A 12,351-nucleotide genomic window follows, 5' to 3' on the forward strand; every position below is an offset into this window, starting at 1 on the left:
AAAAGAGGTTCCATATATTCTTTTCATTTTGATTGTGGATAAAGTAAACCCAGTGCAACCAACATTATTTTACATCATAGAGTGAGACCGGGGGTGATGTTGAGCTATGAAGACATGCTTCTCTCGTGTGTTGAGAACTGGTAGGTAAACAGCTTACCCGGGACACGATCTGTCTGAGTACATGTACGGATCAAGCCAACCGTAAGGAAAAGAAAATACTTCGGCATGCCTTCTCGTTTCCCGTCAGTGGAAAACATACGCAGTTACCTTCGCTAAGAAGATTTTATTTGTTAGTTTGAACCTTGTTTATCAATCAGAAGCTCCAATCGGCATGCAGGCTACTTTTATTGAGGTTATGAGGAAAGAGGTAACTAAGGGTCAAACAAAATAACAAAGATACAGATTACATCATTTTTAAACTTAAAAGTTCTAATAAATTTATGTCATGACACTCACAAATTGTAAAATACACATAGAAGGTGAAAGATGGTATATTGTTCGTGACCGTTCAATTCAATGTTGTCACTGTGTAAGAGTGTGCGTGTTTATGCGTGCGTGTGTGTGTGTGTACGTGTGCGTGGGTGCGCGTGTGGGTGCGTCAGTGTGTGTGTTTGTGCGTACGTACGTGTGTGTGAAAAGCATAACTCTAGAAGTCGTGGGTGGATCTTTATGGTATTTGGTGTGTTTGTGGGTGTTGGCAAAATGAAGAAACTGTTAGATTTTGGGCCCCCAAGCGGCTTTCCATGGTAATGTAGCAGGACTTCCGTTTTTTTATATGTCTCGGTTTCCATATAGCTTTTCCTGTACCGATCGGCTAGTGTCGGCATAAGCTAGTGTCTTTATTCATAGATGGTTAAGAAGCGTTATTGGGTCAGCTATGGATAGCCGTACCGAATACAAGTAAGGTGTTGGAAGAGTCCCTTTCTGCTAAGTCTAGTCAGTGTGTGTGTCCGAAGATCTCGTGTCAGCATCCCAGAAGTTAAATAAACAACGGGAGTTTACGTCTGTCAATGGATGCACCATAGACGTGCATTCTCAGCGATTTTCGCTAGAAATGTCACTGCGCGCAAGTTATTCTGGGAATCCTCACTTTGAAAGTAGCAACCGGGCTGTGAATGCCATGTGTATGACTACTACAGAAATCACTTTGTTACTGTCGAAATCCCGGGCACATCAGAAGAGAAGAAGGTGTAGGGGGATGTACAAAAAATGACAAATGATCAAAGAAGCTTGGCTTTCTCTGTAAACACAAACACCACTAATCGTTTCGTATCGCACAGTGTTTGTAAATCGTTGCGAGGAAGAATCCGTGGCCAGGTAAACAAATGGCAAACGATGTCAGCTAGAAGGATGGCTGGGTTTTCAGTAGAGGCTTCTGAGAAAAGGGTAAATGAAAAGCAGACCAGAACTTGGCAAAAGACCACACAAACTCAGATCATTGTCGGATGTTGGTTCTGTCACAGTCTGCTTGAAAACCTCACTACATCAAAATCGTACGACAACCCAAGACGAATGTGACCGCGCCGTTACTTTCTGAAAGAATTGAAAAATGATAAAATGAAAGAATATTGTTCATATATCGTAAAGATTTCCATATGGAACGCTCGTCTGTATCGTTTTGTTCACATGCAGTCGGGCATCACCGAGACTGTATAAGAAACGACAAGGCTGGTTACTTGTGGCTGAAGCGACCTAAATAGGGTTTTAATAGGACAGATTTACGACATGTATGTTTGGGCGTTCCGGTTTGAACACAAGCGAGACGTTGTAATAACTTGTCAAGTGGCGACAAGTTAAGACGAATTAAGACGAAAAGGTGGGTCAGTCGTGAGTCGTCTCAAAATCCAGCCGTGGGATGGGGTACGAAAACTAGTGGAAAACTGATCTGAAGGAAAACGTATTGTTTTGACGCCATGGAATTTTCAAGCATGTTGGACAGAGCCAACCACCGACAAGGATCAAAGACAGCCTTTTCCACAACAAGGCAACTGAATTTTGTACGACATAGGCACGACCATCTAAAAAATGCCCCCAGTTTGTGATCGTACGACGATCTTACGACGCCGTGAGACGAATGTGACCGAGCCCTTACTACTGAGTGTACATGAATGAATTCGCTAATCACTATCGATCATCAATATATGTCCTCGTCTGGAATAACCAACGTCAGCATTTACAGTTTATGTGTCAATTCAATCAATATGTACACCAGTGTTCCGTACGGGTGAAACTAAAACTGCCCAAGTACTAGTGTAGATAGCCGAGTATCAGACACAGGCAAAGGTTCCCCCTCTACTGATCACAACACTAGTCAAGGACAAACTGACCAGTATTTACACAAGGTTTATAAATCCCCACTGCACCGCGAGTATATACACGTGGTTTATAACATTGTATCAACCTGTTGGCTGCTAGCCTTCGTGACAAAATAAATGACATCGCCGAAGGACAGCCCTTGACATGATCCTATGAAACGCCCTGATACGCTTGTTGTGCGCTGGACGCACGCAAACTTCCCACGTAACCGTCAGAGGGCACATCACTAGTCCCAATATTTTGGTAAAAGTGATCCAAACATACGCAGCCTGCGACTGTCTTACATAACGGTTGCCTAGTAGTAAAGCCGTGCAAGTCGGTGGAAGGTGGCAAGGTGGTCTTGCGGTTAGGGATGTTGACATAGAATCTAAAGGTTCTCGGTTCAGCGCTGAGGTGTTTTTACCCGGTATTGTGCTCTTGAGTCTTTCTTCACTCGACTCAGGTGGTACTCAGGTGGACATGAGTACCTAGCTTCGGCTTGGGACGTCCTCGGTCTCGGTCCCGTGTTGGAGGAGTGCCATATCACTTATCGAGAAGAGTAGGGCTTCTTCCCGAAATTTGTGGATCAAACTTTACAGTTCGGTCTTACTCAGCTTGTACTTGCTGCACCGGTAACGTTATGCGAAACAAACAAAAAACCAAGTGGTACAAAACGTTTAGTTGGCGTTGGCAAGAAGATAGTGCACGTCTTCTTCTGCAATAAGTCTGTTGTGCACGTACTGCAAAGACCTGTACCGCTTATTACATCCAGCTGGCCGCGACGGGAACTAGGACACTCTCTCGGTCTGCTGGTAGAGATGGCCACCACGTGGAGAACATGTGACACTGATAACCTATTCATACAGATGAAATCACGATATATTCTCACTTTCATATACACAGAAAGCCTTCGTTTAGTCCAGTTTATTTTTATCGTACTCATGACATAAGTACGATAAATAATGATGACATTGGGCGTCCTTTAACTCTGACCGTAAATTTGTGAGTTGCTAGCATTTAAAATGACTTGAACGGGCTTTTTAACATGTGACACGTGAAATGAATTTTGCCCTGGACATATGGCGAAAACGATATAAAAGTTCGGGTAACCCATATACTGCATACACACATTTACTACATTAACAGCTCGCAGACGCGCACCCACTGGGACTCACCCAGGCCCATGAAGCGGTTCAATGTATTCATGTCTGTACGCAAGCTGCGAAGAGTCATTCGCACAACCAGCAGCTCCTTTGATGATATCAGCGCCTGTCCTCTCTTGAACTCCCTTCCATGCCATCGACTAATGTGTTTCAGATAAGTCACACCTAAAGGTGGTTTACCGGCTATGCAAAACAAAGAAAGAAAAACAGTACGCCTGCGCCCCCTCCCTCCACAGGGATCGTGCACACAACTAAGATGGTTAAGCTACGAGAAATAGTTGGTGTAAAACTTTAAAAAACGTTGATATTAAGCCACAAGCCGATACAGATGGTGTCTTAATTTGGCAAAATATACAGTAAGGATCACTCCTATCCTATAACCCCCGCCTCCTTGGCACGAGTTCAGAGCTAGTCACGGATTACGTCACGCGGACTCTTTAAATATTTGGACAAGGCAAGCAGCTTCACGACGGATAATGGCAAACGCGGAAAGGTCATAGGGGGAAATGTCTACTTAAAGGTGCTGTACTGTACGTTGGCAAGCAACGACGCACATTAATGCATCCGAATCATTACTTCAATCTGTACGGCATAGGTATTTTTGTTACACGTAACAGTTTACACACAGTTTGTTTGTTTGATCCCCATAACCGGTAAACCGCCTTTGAGCATAACACACCAGTTCTGTACAACAGATACAAGCTGCATAATAACGGAATGTAAGGTTTGATCCACTCACACTTGGATGGAGCATTACTATTTTCGGTAAGTGTGGTGGGTTCTTTAACGTGCTCGAGGTGTGGATCTCCTGACCCCCGGACCTCCGGCTGTACGTCCCATCCGAGAGGACATCCCTGGCCGAAACTCTGACTTTTCCAACCCAGAGCCAGATTCTGAGACAACAACCTTAAACACATGACCACCTTGCCACCTATCCAGACTTTTAGTTTACCATTGCAAATTTTTGTGCCCATATTGTTGAGGCACACATCTAGAGGCAGAGTGAGGAGCCAAATGATAATGTGTTTTCGTTTGAAATATTTCCTGTAATATCAGTTCTTGGAACTTAACATCAAAGGGGGCATAACATTGAAAACTTCAGGGCAAAGGATTGTATGTGCGTTAAAGAAACATTGCCCGTACCTTTAAAGCGCACAGAGCTCGCTCACCTCAAGTTCGATACTTAACTGTAACAGACGGAACGGATGTTCAGCACCAGGGACAGAGATAGTTGACAAGCCACCCCCTCCTCCTACGCAACAGACGACCAGGCATCTTTGCCCCATATTGAGCTGATTTTCCCCACTTGTCGCACGGTTTAATCCATTAAGAAAATTTACAACGTCCTTGAAAAAGCCAAGTCTGACAAGGTCAAGGCATGAGTGCTCTTTCCTCGCCTGCGTCCCTTGAAGTGCCTTTCAAACTGTACACACATGACTCTGATTTACAACTGTTAGGTTCAGGGTGTCCGCAGTGACTTCAGATAACGTATAAGGGTGCACGTACGTAGCTGACCTTCTCTCTAAACTGAGAAATCCGACGTCGTAAATTTGTCAATCCAGGCTGCCAGAGTACGTGATCGCTACAGCAACTACACTAGCCTGGACTCGCGCCACATTTGAAGATTCTGCTGTTTGTTTGCTTCCTCTGATTGGCCATTACAATTAGTAGTTCAACCAATGATAGCATGGCAATTAGCGGTTCGACCAATGAATGAGTGGCTGCATGTCCGTCAAATGCGATGTTGTTGTATGCTATGTTGTGCTGTCCAATGATAATGATACAATAAGATATTTGCATCATTATTGTTTTATTTTGCATTTCTACGTTGAGTGGGGCTATGGTGTCGGTATCTAGCGTCTATAGTTGCTCATTCATAGTTAATTAGGGCTCCCACAGCATTGCTCGGGTAAACAATCTGCATACTATTCCTAATTTTAAGCTAGTTTACTTACGCTTCTTGCAGGCTAATCGTAAAGGCAAAAAAATAACGAGTTGATAGTTTTTTTTTACCTCATTTCATTTGTTATTCTGTGCCAATCAGCTATATATTGTGAAAGTTCCTTTGCAAGTTCGTGCCCGAAGTCTACTTGCAAGTACGGGACTTATATGAAACATACCACGGTATATGTAGTAGAGACATGGGAAACATACATGTAACGTTACATGTGACAGGGACATTGCCATTACTGTAACGAGAGACTAATTCAAATACTGCTGTTCGGGCTACATCTATACTGAGGGGTTTGGCGTTGGTGTCTTTTTTGGAAGTAGAGGATAGTAGTTTTTTTTTCGAACGTGAATGTGGCAAAGAATATACTAATATGCAACAAGTAGTACTTGCAATAATCGTTGTGATTTTTTTCTGTGCACTAACGTGAGACTAGAGCCCCATCACACAACACGTGAGCACACGTGCAGAAATTACGGCGTTCCAGTCACTTCCGTCGACCCGATGTCTGGCGATCATGCCTTGCTCTGCTGCCATCTTACTTCTGACATTTCGAACGCTCTTCGCAGCCCAAACGTTTACTCATGCGGGCTTCTCACGTAAATATTGATGCGTCAAACTAAACACTCGCGCCCGCTGGGAGTCTGGTTCCCGCGACCCCCTCCCCCCACCTCGGCTTGCAAAGTGCTAATTTCCATACCACGGCCGCACTCTCACTAAGGTCTTATACAGAGGAGCAAACACTATAAGAGCTAGGCACCACAAAGACATCATTGCAGCTTTGACGTACTAGTAGTCTATTTTCTCCCCCTTAAGGCACGGCAGGTGCCCACATTTGTTGTAGGTTGCCGTACGGTTTTGATGTCGGAGAATTTTCAAGCAGGTTGTGATGGCACCAACCGCCGACAAGGATCTAAGACAGCATTTTCCTTATAACATGACAGTTGAATATTGTACGACACATGCACGGCCATTCAACTAAAGAATGCCTTCAGTTTGCAACCGTACGACGATCGCACGACGTATGTGACCGGACCCTAAGTAAAAGACAAACCATGGCAGGATAAGGCAAGCCGCATCTAAGTAGGAGAAAAGCAAAACGACACTTCGTACAAACTTGTGTGTTGAAGCCTTTTTGGCGCCATGGACGTGTGTTTTGGTAGAGTCGGGGGAGAGAGTTATCCTCAAGTGAACAGGATTATGTTCTTGCTGACAATAGTTTTGATTGCGATATCTGACATAACTAAGATTCATCGCTTGCTGTTAATGTTAACTTCATGTGGGAAGAGCTCATGATCAGACGAGCGATCCCCACGCCCACGCCACGTGCCTTGGCGATGTGACTGGCTACTTGAATCACGATGGGCAGTTTCCGTACGGACGTCTCCGTCATGTAAATATTTCTGTCTTTCCTTCCGACCCCATTAACCGTTTATGTTTAATACTCGTCGGCATGATTGAATCACCGGAAGGGGCAAGACCTTACAGAACAGGGCAGGGCTAACTTCCTAACCAGGCCAAACAGGAGGGAAACTGTAACAGTTACAGTCAATGGGTGTTCTTGGCCGTGATAAAGTGTGAGATGACTATGCAAGCCACAGGTGCGCCTTCCTATAGTGGGAATGTGATAAAACAGCACGTCGACAAAACGTATCGTCTGAGGTACGGTGTTCGCCTATATAATGATAATATTCCATCCCCCTACAGTTTCCAAATGTTCAGTATCGGAAAAGATATCGTATGCAACGGACAAAATTCTGGGGCAACGTTGACCGCCTGTACATGCCAGATAACACATTGCAACTGATCATGAGTTACCATGCTGGTCAAGGCCAATGATTAAAAGGTGTCTAGTCATTGTTGATAGTTGACTGTGACACTGATTATGGACAAATACAAACAATTCACCAGCCAGCGGCTGATCGCCCGGAGTCTCTCGCATCACATTACTTTCTGGGACAGTTCTGGATGGAGCAAATGATGCTGATCCAGACGATTCCACAAACGTTTCTACTGTGTAACGTTTCAAAGGTTGTTACATTGGAAGTGACAGAATCGGGTGAAAGTGCGTAAAAGTAATTGGGCAGGGCACGGATGTGTGCCGCTGACCGCAGGCGGCGGACACTGAGGCTTCAGGGGCGTGGACGGTCTGGCACGAGAGCAGCGAGGTTAATCCGCCCTGTAACCCCGGGGACGAGAGGAGCCACGGATGGTGGAGACGTTTGGATGTTATCAGTGGAGATGTTTGGATGTTATCAATGTTCTAAAAATACCGTTTTCTAGGCTATACCTTGGTACAGTTTGCTTCAGAAGTCCTTTTTAGAAATGTCGGGGATAGCTTTGACTGGGTTTGGCATTGCGTTTTCAAGTGGACGAGGAGTAATCTCCAAGCAGATCTCCGTGCTAAAATCGTACAAGCTAGCCAGAGAAGCTTCAGTCAGCCAGGGAAGTTGTCAGGCACCGTCGCTATAAAAACTCCTTCTGCCAGTTGGATACGGCCGTCTTTGCAACCGTTGGGTCTGCTTGGAGACTAGACGACGAGCATTAACATATACTAGCAGATACAAATCTTGACATAACAACCCAAGGCAAGCGCATTTCGAAAGTTACTGAAGTGAATAGAGCAGCAAACGCATTACACCAAGTTCACCGGGAACGTTCGAAAAACACTGTGCCCGAAGGTTTCAAAATGATGACATCTTGGATTGAACAATGCAGTGAATAAGTACAGATACTGGTGACTCATCATGATGATATTTCCTCCGAGACCAGCTAAGACTCTCATCTAAGCGGCGAAAATTCCTCGCCCCAAGCGACCATCCCCGCATCTCCTGCCCACTGACCCATCCCACAAACAACATGCCCAAACTTTTCGGACATCCACGTACTTCCGCCCTACTTACGGGGTATCTGTGTGGCCCGGCAACAAGTGTCAATGACCCAGTGCCCCATAGAAGGAAATAGTGCAATTGCAGTACTCCAGATGGCCGCAAGTCTCGATGGCAGCGATTGTTAGAGAGATCTAGAGTAAACGCGCACTGTTTCTCACTTCAAACTGATCATATCAACGATTCTCGACATCTAGTATCATTTAATTAGAAGACATCTGAAGCTGCTGCAAACTCTTCTTCGAATAGGAGTAAGACGCCATGCTCTTCTTAGAAAAAACTTCCTCTGAAATCAAGACAACTTACATCAGAGACTCATACCATGATTAGATATTAGTATTGTGAAACCGATGGTTCCCTCATGAATGCGCGCGATACGATTGACGCCAGAGTCCTGGCGGAGATGGCGAGTACTGTACATCGCATTGGGGACGAAAACATGTTGTTACCTTCCAAGCAAAGGCGAGGAAGGTTGTTACCTTGTACTTATTGGTACCCACTCCCGCTAACGTTACATCTACTATCCAAACATAACACCACCCCTCCTCCACAGGCGTTTATTGAGATTTCTATGGGCGGGAGTAACGTGTACTGAATAAAGCGGTTGTTCATAGTCTAGAGAGATGTTCTCTACTACAGCAGCACGTAATAGATAATCTTATGAGAAGGCTGTTTACCATGTTCTTATGAACAAAGTTTGAGAACATCTAATGCTAAGCACTGACGTCGATGGCCGTGCGTAAGTACAGCTGGGCACGGATCGAGAGAGTACACCGTTCAAAGACAGGTTCACAAGCGAGCACTTGTGTTAGAGCTCCGCACGGCCTTGTCGCCGGGATGACGTATGGGCGCAGTGTCACCCCAGTCATCTCGTGTCTGTCATGTTTGTCTGGGTCGTCTGCAGGGGCACGGGATGAGAGGAGCCGCACAGTCACACCACCACAGCCGGGACCTGCACACTTGAACCCTTGTCCTTAAAAATCCAAATTTAGCTCGCAGGTGCGAGGTTGGTCACGTGATGTCGCGAGGACGGTTGCCCTGCAGACTGGGACGCACGCAGTATCAGCATATCCTTCATCTCCAACTTCTAGCAGGGGTTGAAACATTTTTAGCAACAGTCTTTCTACTGAGCTGACCGGTGTCGGGCGGCCGCCATAAGCGCGATTCAATCAGGCGCGATTCAAAAGGGCTATTAAATCATAAAATACGCGAAACTTATAATCTTTATCAAAGCATTCTGCCAATCTTGAACCAATACTGCAATGGAAGATGGAACCGATTCAATGCGCAGCGCCCGTTTCCTGATCTGAGCGAACCATTTGAGGATAGGCCGAGAAACAATAACAGACGATACGTCATATGGTCCGACGAGTCTTCATGGTTGGGTGTGAAATGTCGTGGTCTTTCTCGAGCTTTGATTGGGGGCGAGTGGACTAAGTACGCGAAGTCACCTGCGTGGTCTCCCCACAGCCTCTCACTCGTCTGTTACAACAATATCAGCCTGTACACCCTTGATCTTCAACCCACGCGTTTATCGGAACTTGTAAGCTAGGCTCATGCCGAAAGGATGAGTGGCCATGTATGCCCTGACCCTCCGCCACCGCGGCGGGCACCAGTGTTTTCACTAGCCACATGGTGGCATTTGGACACTGGGTACAGATCACCACATTGGGGAATCAAAGGCAAAGATGAAACACTAGAAAATAAGGGTTGTAGATCATAGAAACTCAGGGTACGAATGTGTTATCTGTAGCAACACTACGTGAACTCACGAAAGCAAACCCTGCGAAGGGCACCACTGCCCACGGTAGTCAAAACTCGGACTGGACGAGATGCTAAGCGTCATTTCTGTCATTTCTTACTTGCTTCAGACAATTGAAATCTATGTCAAGTCTCTTGAAGCTGACTAAAGCTGGGCGCATACTGTATGCCGCACTTATATTCACATAAGCCTTGATAAGGAACGCCCAGAGGAACGAAGAAGGAAAACGACGTCTTCTGCATGTGTCAATCAGTGCAGTGTTCTTTCCACAGATCCCCGGCACCAGCGCGTGGTCTTATCATTTACACATCTGCAGCCTGGACTGCCATCAAAATTAATGATATTTAAATTATCTTTATGAACACAAGGAAAACCCACGATGACAATTCAAATGGTTCTTTTAAGCGGAATAAAAAAGACAACGGGGCCTACCATCTTATGCCCTCATGATTACACGGATTTTGATGGGAGCCGTAGGGCATTACTGATATATCATATATCAAAGTTAACTGACTCACGTCGTGCGATATCGTTGTACGATCATAAACTGATGGCAATGCAGTCCACAGTGCATGCGTCCTACCAAATGCAGCTTGTTATGCAAAAGTCTGCAAAAGGTTTGCCGACGGTCTGTTCTGTCACAAACCGTTGAGGATACGAGGATTACTAGTACATGTATACGATAACCTCCAAGATGCAATAATCAAGACGACCAGCTAGGACAATGCCCTTGACCAGATCAAGGAAGCTGAAACCTCCTTGACCAGAATAAGTGGAAAATCCTACTTACAGAATGTGCAGATCCAGCGGTTCGGTTCGTGGTATGACGCTGCCGGCCCCTCAGAATATTCGAATGGCGAAGCTTCCCGACTCGTCCGCGGGATCAGTTCGAGATGACTTCCTCTGCGGTGAAAGCGGGTACTTGAGTCTGTTGTACAGGGACAATGTTGTTTCTGTATCAACCCCACGTATGTCAATAAGAGCGCTGTGTCACGGCTAGAACCCTCTCGCTGTTGGTGCAGAATAATACAACTTTCTCTTTCAACTGCGTTTCACAACAAAGGTCCTTTGGAGTTGGACAAGTCGGTCTATTCGGCAATCTTTGAAGAGCTGTGAGTGAGCCGGGTGTTTGCGGTTCGGTTAAAGCCATCCCAGGCCGTTTTACTGGTCTAATCTGCCGCCAAAACCAACACACCTGGTCACACTGGGGAGGATGGCCGTCAAATATTGGCGTAAGGGCAGCTTTGTGCAATGATAATGTCTGCCTTGTTCTTGTGGTGGGGGTTCATAAGGAGGACGGTAGGATCCATGGTGTGCATGGCGTTCCTTGTGCTAAACAAGTCGGTGGTGAGGAGGTTTTGCGTGTTGCGAGTTTTTATGCATGTGTATTACCGTCTTACACTACAATCGTACAGGTAAATGTAGTTCGCAATCGGTCATCATCAGTTGTGAAATACAACTGATGATAACTAATTGCGAACTGCATGTACCTGTACGGTACTAGTACCAGGGACGTCGACAACGGAAGCGCCACCTGTCTGTCCACTGGGAACAGCAGGTCATATGGCCATTGGCGTCACCCACTCGCAGCGCTCAGAAGACCTTCCAGTTGCAAACAGTGTGATAAATCACTGCGTACGTTTGATCAAACCTGGCAGCAGATATCTTTTCAAACGTTTTCGAAAAAGAAAAGCACGCCGTGACTTACAATGATTTTTTCACATTACATTCTAGCCAAACCCTAGCTTGGAAGGACATATTTGTTTATGAACCATATATTGTGTCCTCGATATATACGCAAGTACGTCCTCCCACCAGAGTCACCACGGCTAGCCAAACTAAAACCCTTAAAAGCATTACACACGTTGTCCCTATGGCCAGGTCTTTTTTTGCGATGGATGCTTACCAACGACACCTAGCGTTTCCAAAAGTAACTACACCATGTGCAATGAACGGGCTGACATACTAGTAGACTGGTTGCTAATACACCCCGACCAATCGAATCACGTGAATCGCATTGAAACTCAGATTCGTATCAGCCATTTCCCGACAAATTCCTTTCTAAGTTGCGTTAAGGACTAAATATGACAAAATAAACTAGCCAGTGAGATGTTTTCATATTGGCAATTTTGGCACATTGGAAGTAATAGAAAGTGACCGCGACTTAACGTTTTAAGAAAAGTAGTAGAAACTATTTTTTTGTAAACGTTAAATTGCGGTCACTTTCTATTACTTCCAAAGTGCCAAAATCGCCAATCTGAAAACATCTCTGGAAAGCTGACACCTTCCAGC

General features: G+C 45.4%; 1 protein-coding gene across 1 annotated transcript in view; it reads right to left on the reverse strand.

Moving 5' to 3' along the window:
- Positions 1-11,031, reverse strand: part of LOC136438956 (cysteine-rich secretory protein LCCL domain-containing 2-like) — a 38,274-nt gene extending 27,243 nt beyond the window's left edge. Inside the window, exon 1 of the mRNA XM_066434017.1 lies at positions 10,850-11,031. The gene's annotated coding sequence lies outside the window, so the exon portion shown is untranslated. The remainder of the gene's footprint in view (positions 1-10,849) is intronic.
- Positions 11,032-12,351: the final 1,320 nt, after the last annotated feature.

The sequence above is a fragment of the Branchiostoma lanceolatum genome, chromosome 7 (genome assembly GCF_035083965.1).
Source record: "Branchiostoma lanceolatum isolate klBraLanc5 chromosome 7, klBraLanc5.hap2, whole genome shotgun sequence".
NCBI classification, from domain to species: domain Eukaryota; kingdom Metazoa; phylum Chordata; class Leptocardii; order Amphioxiformes; family Branchiostomatidae; genus Branchiostoma; species Branchiostoma lanceolatum.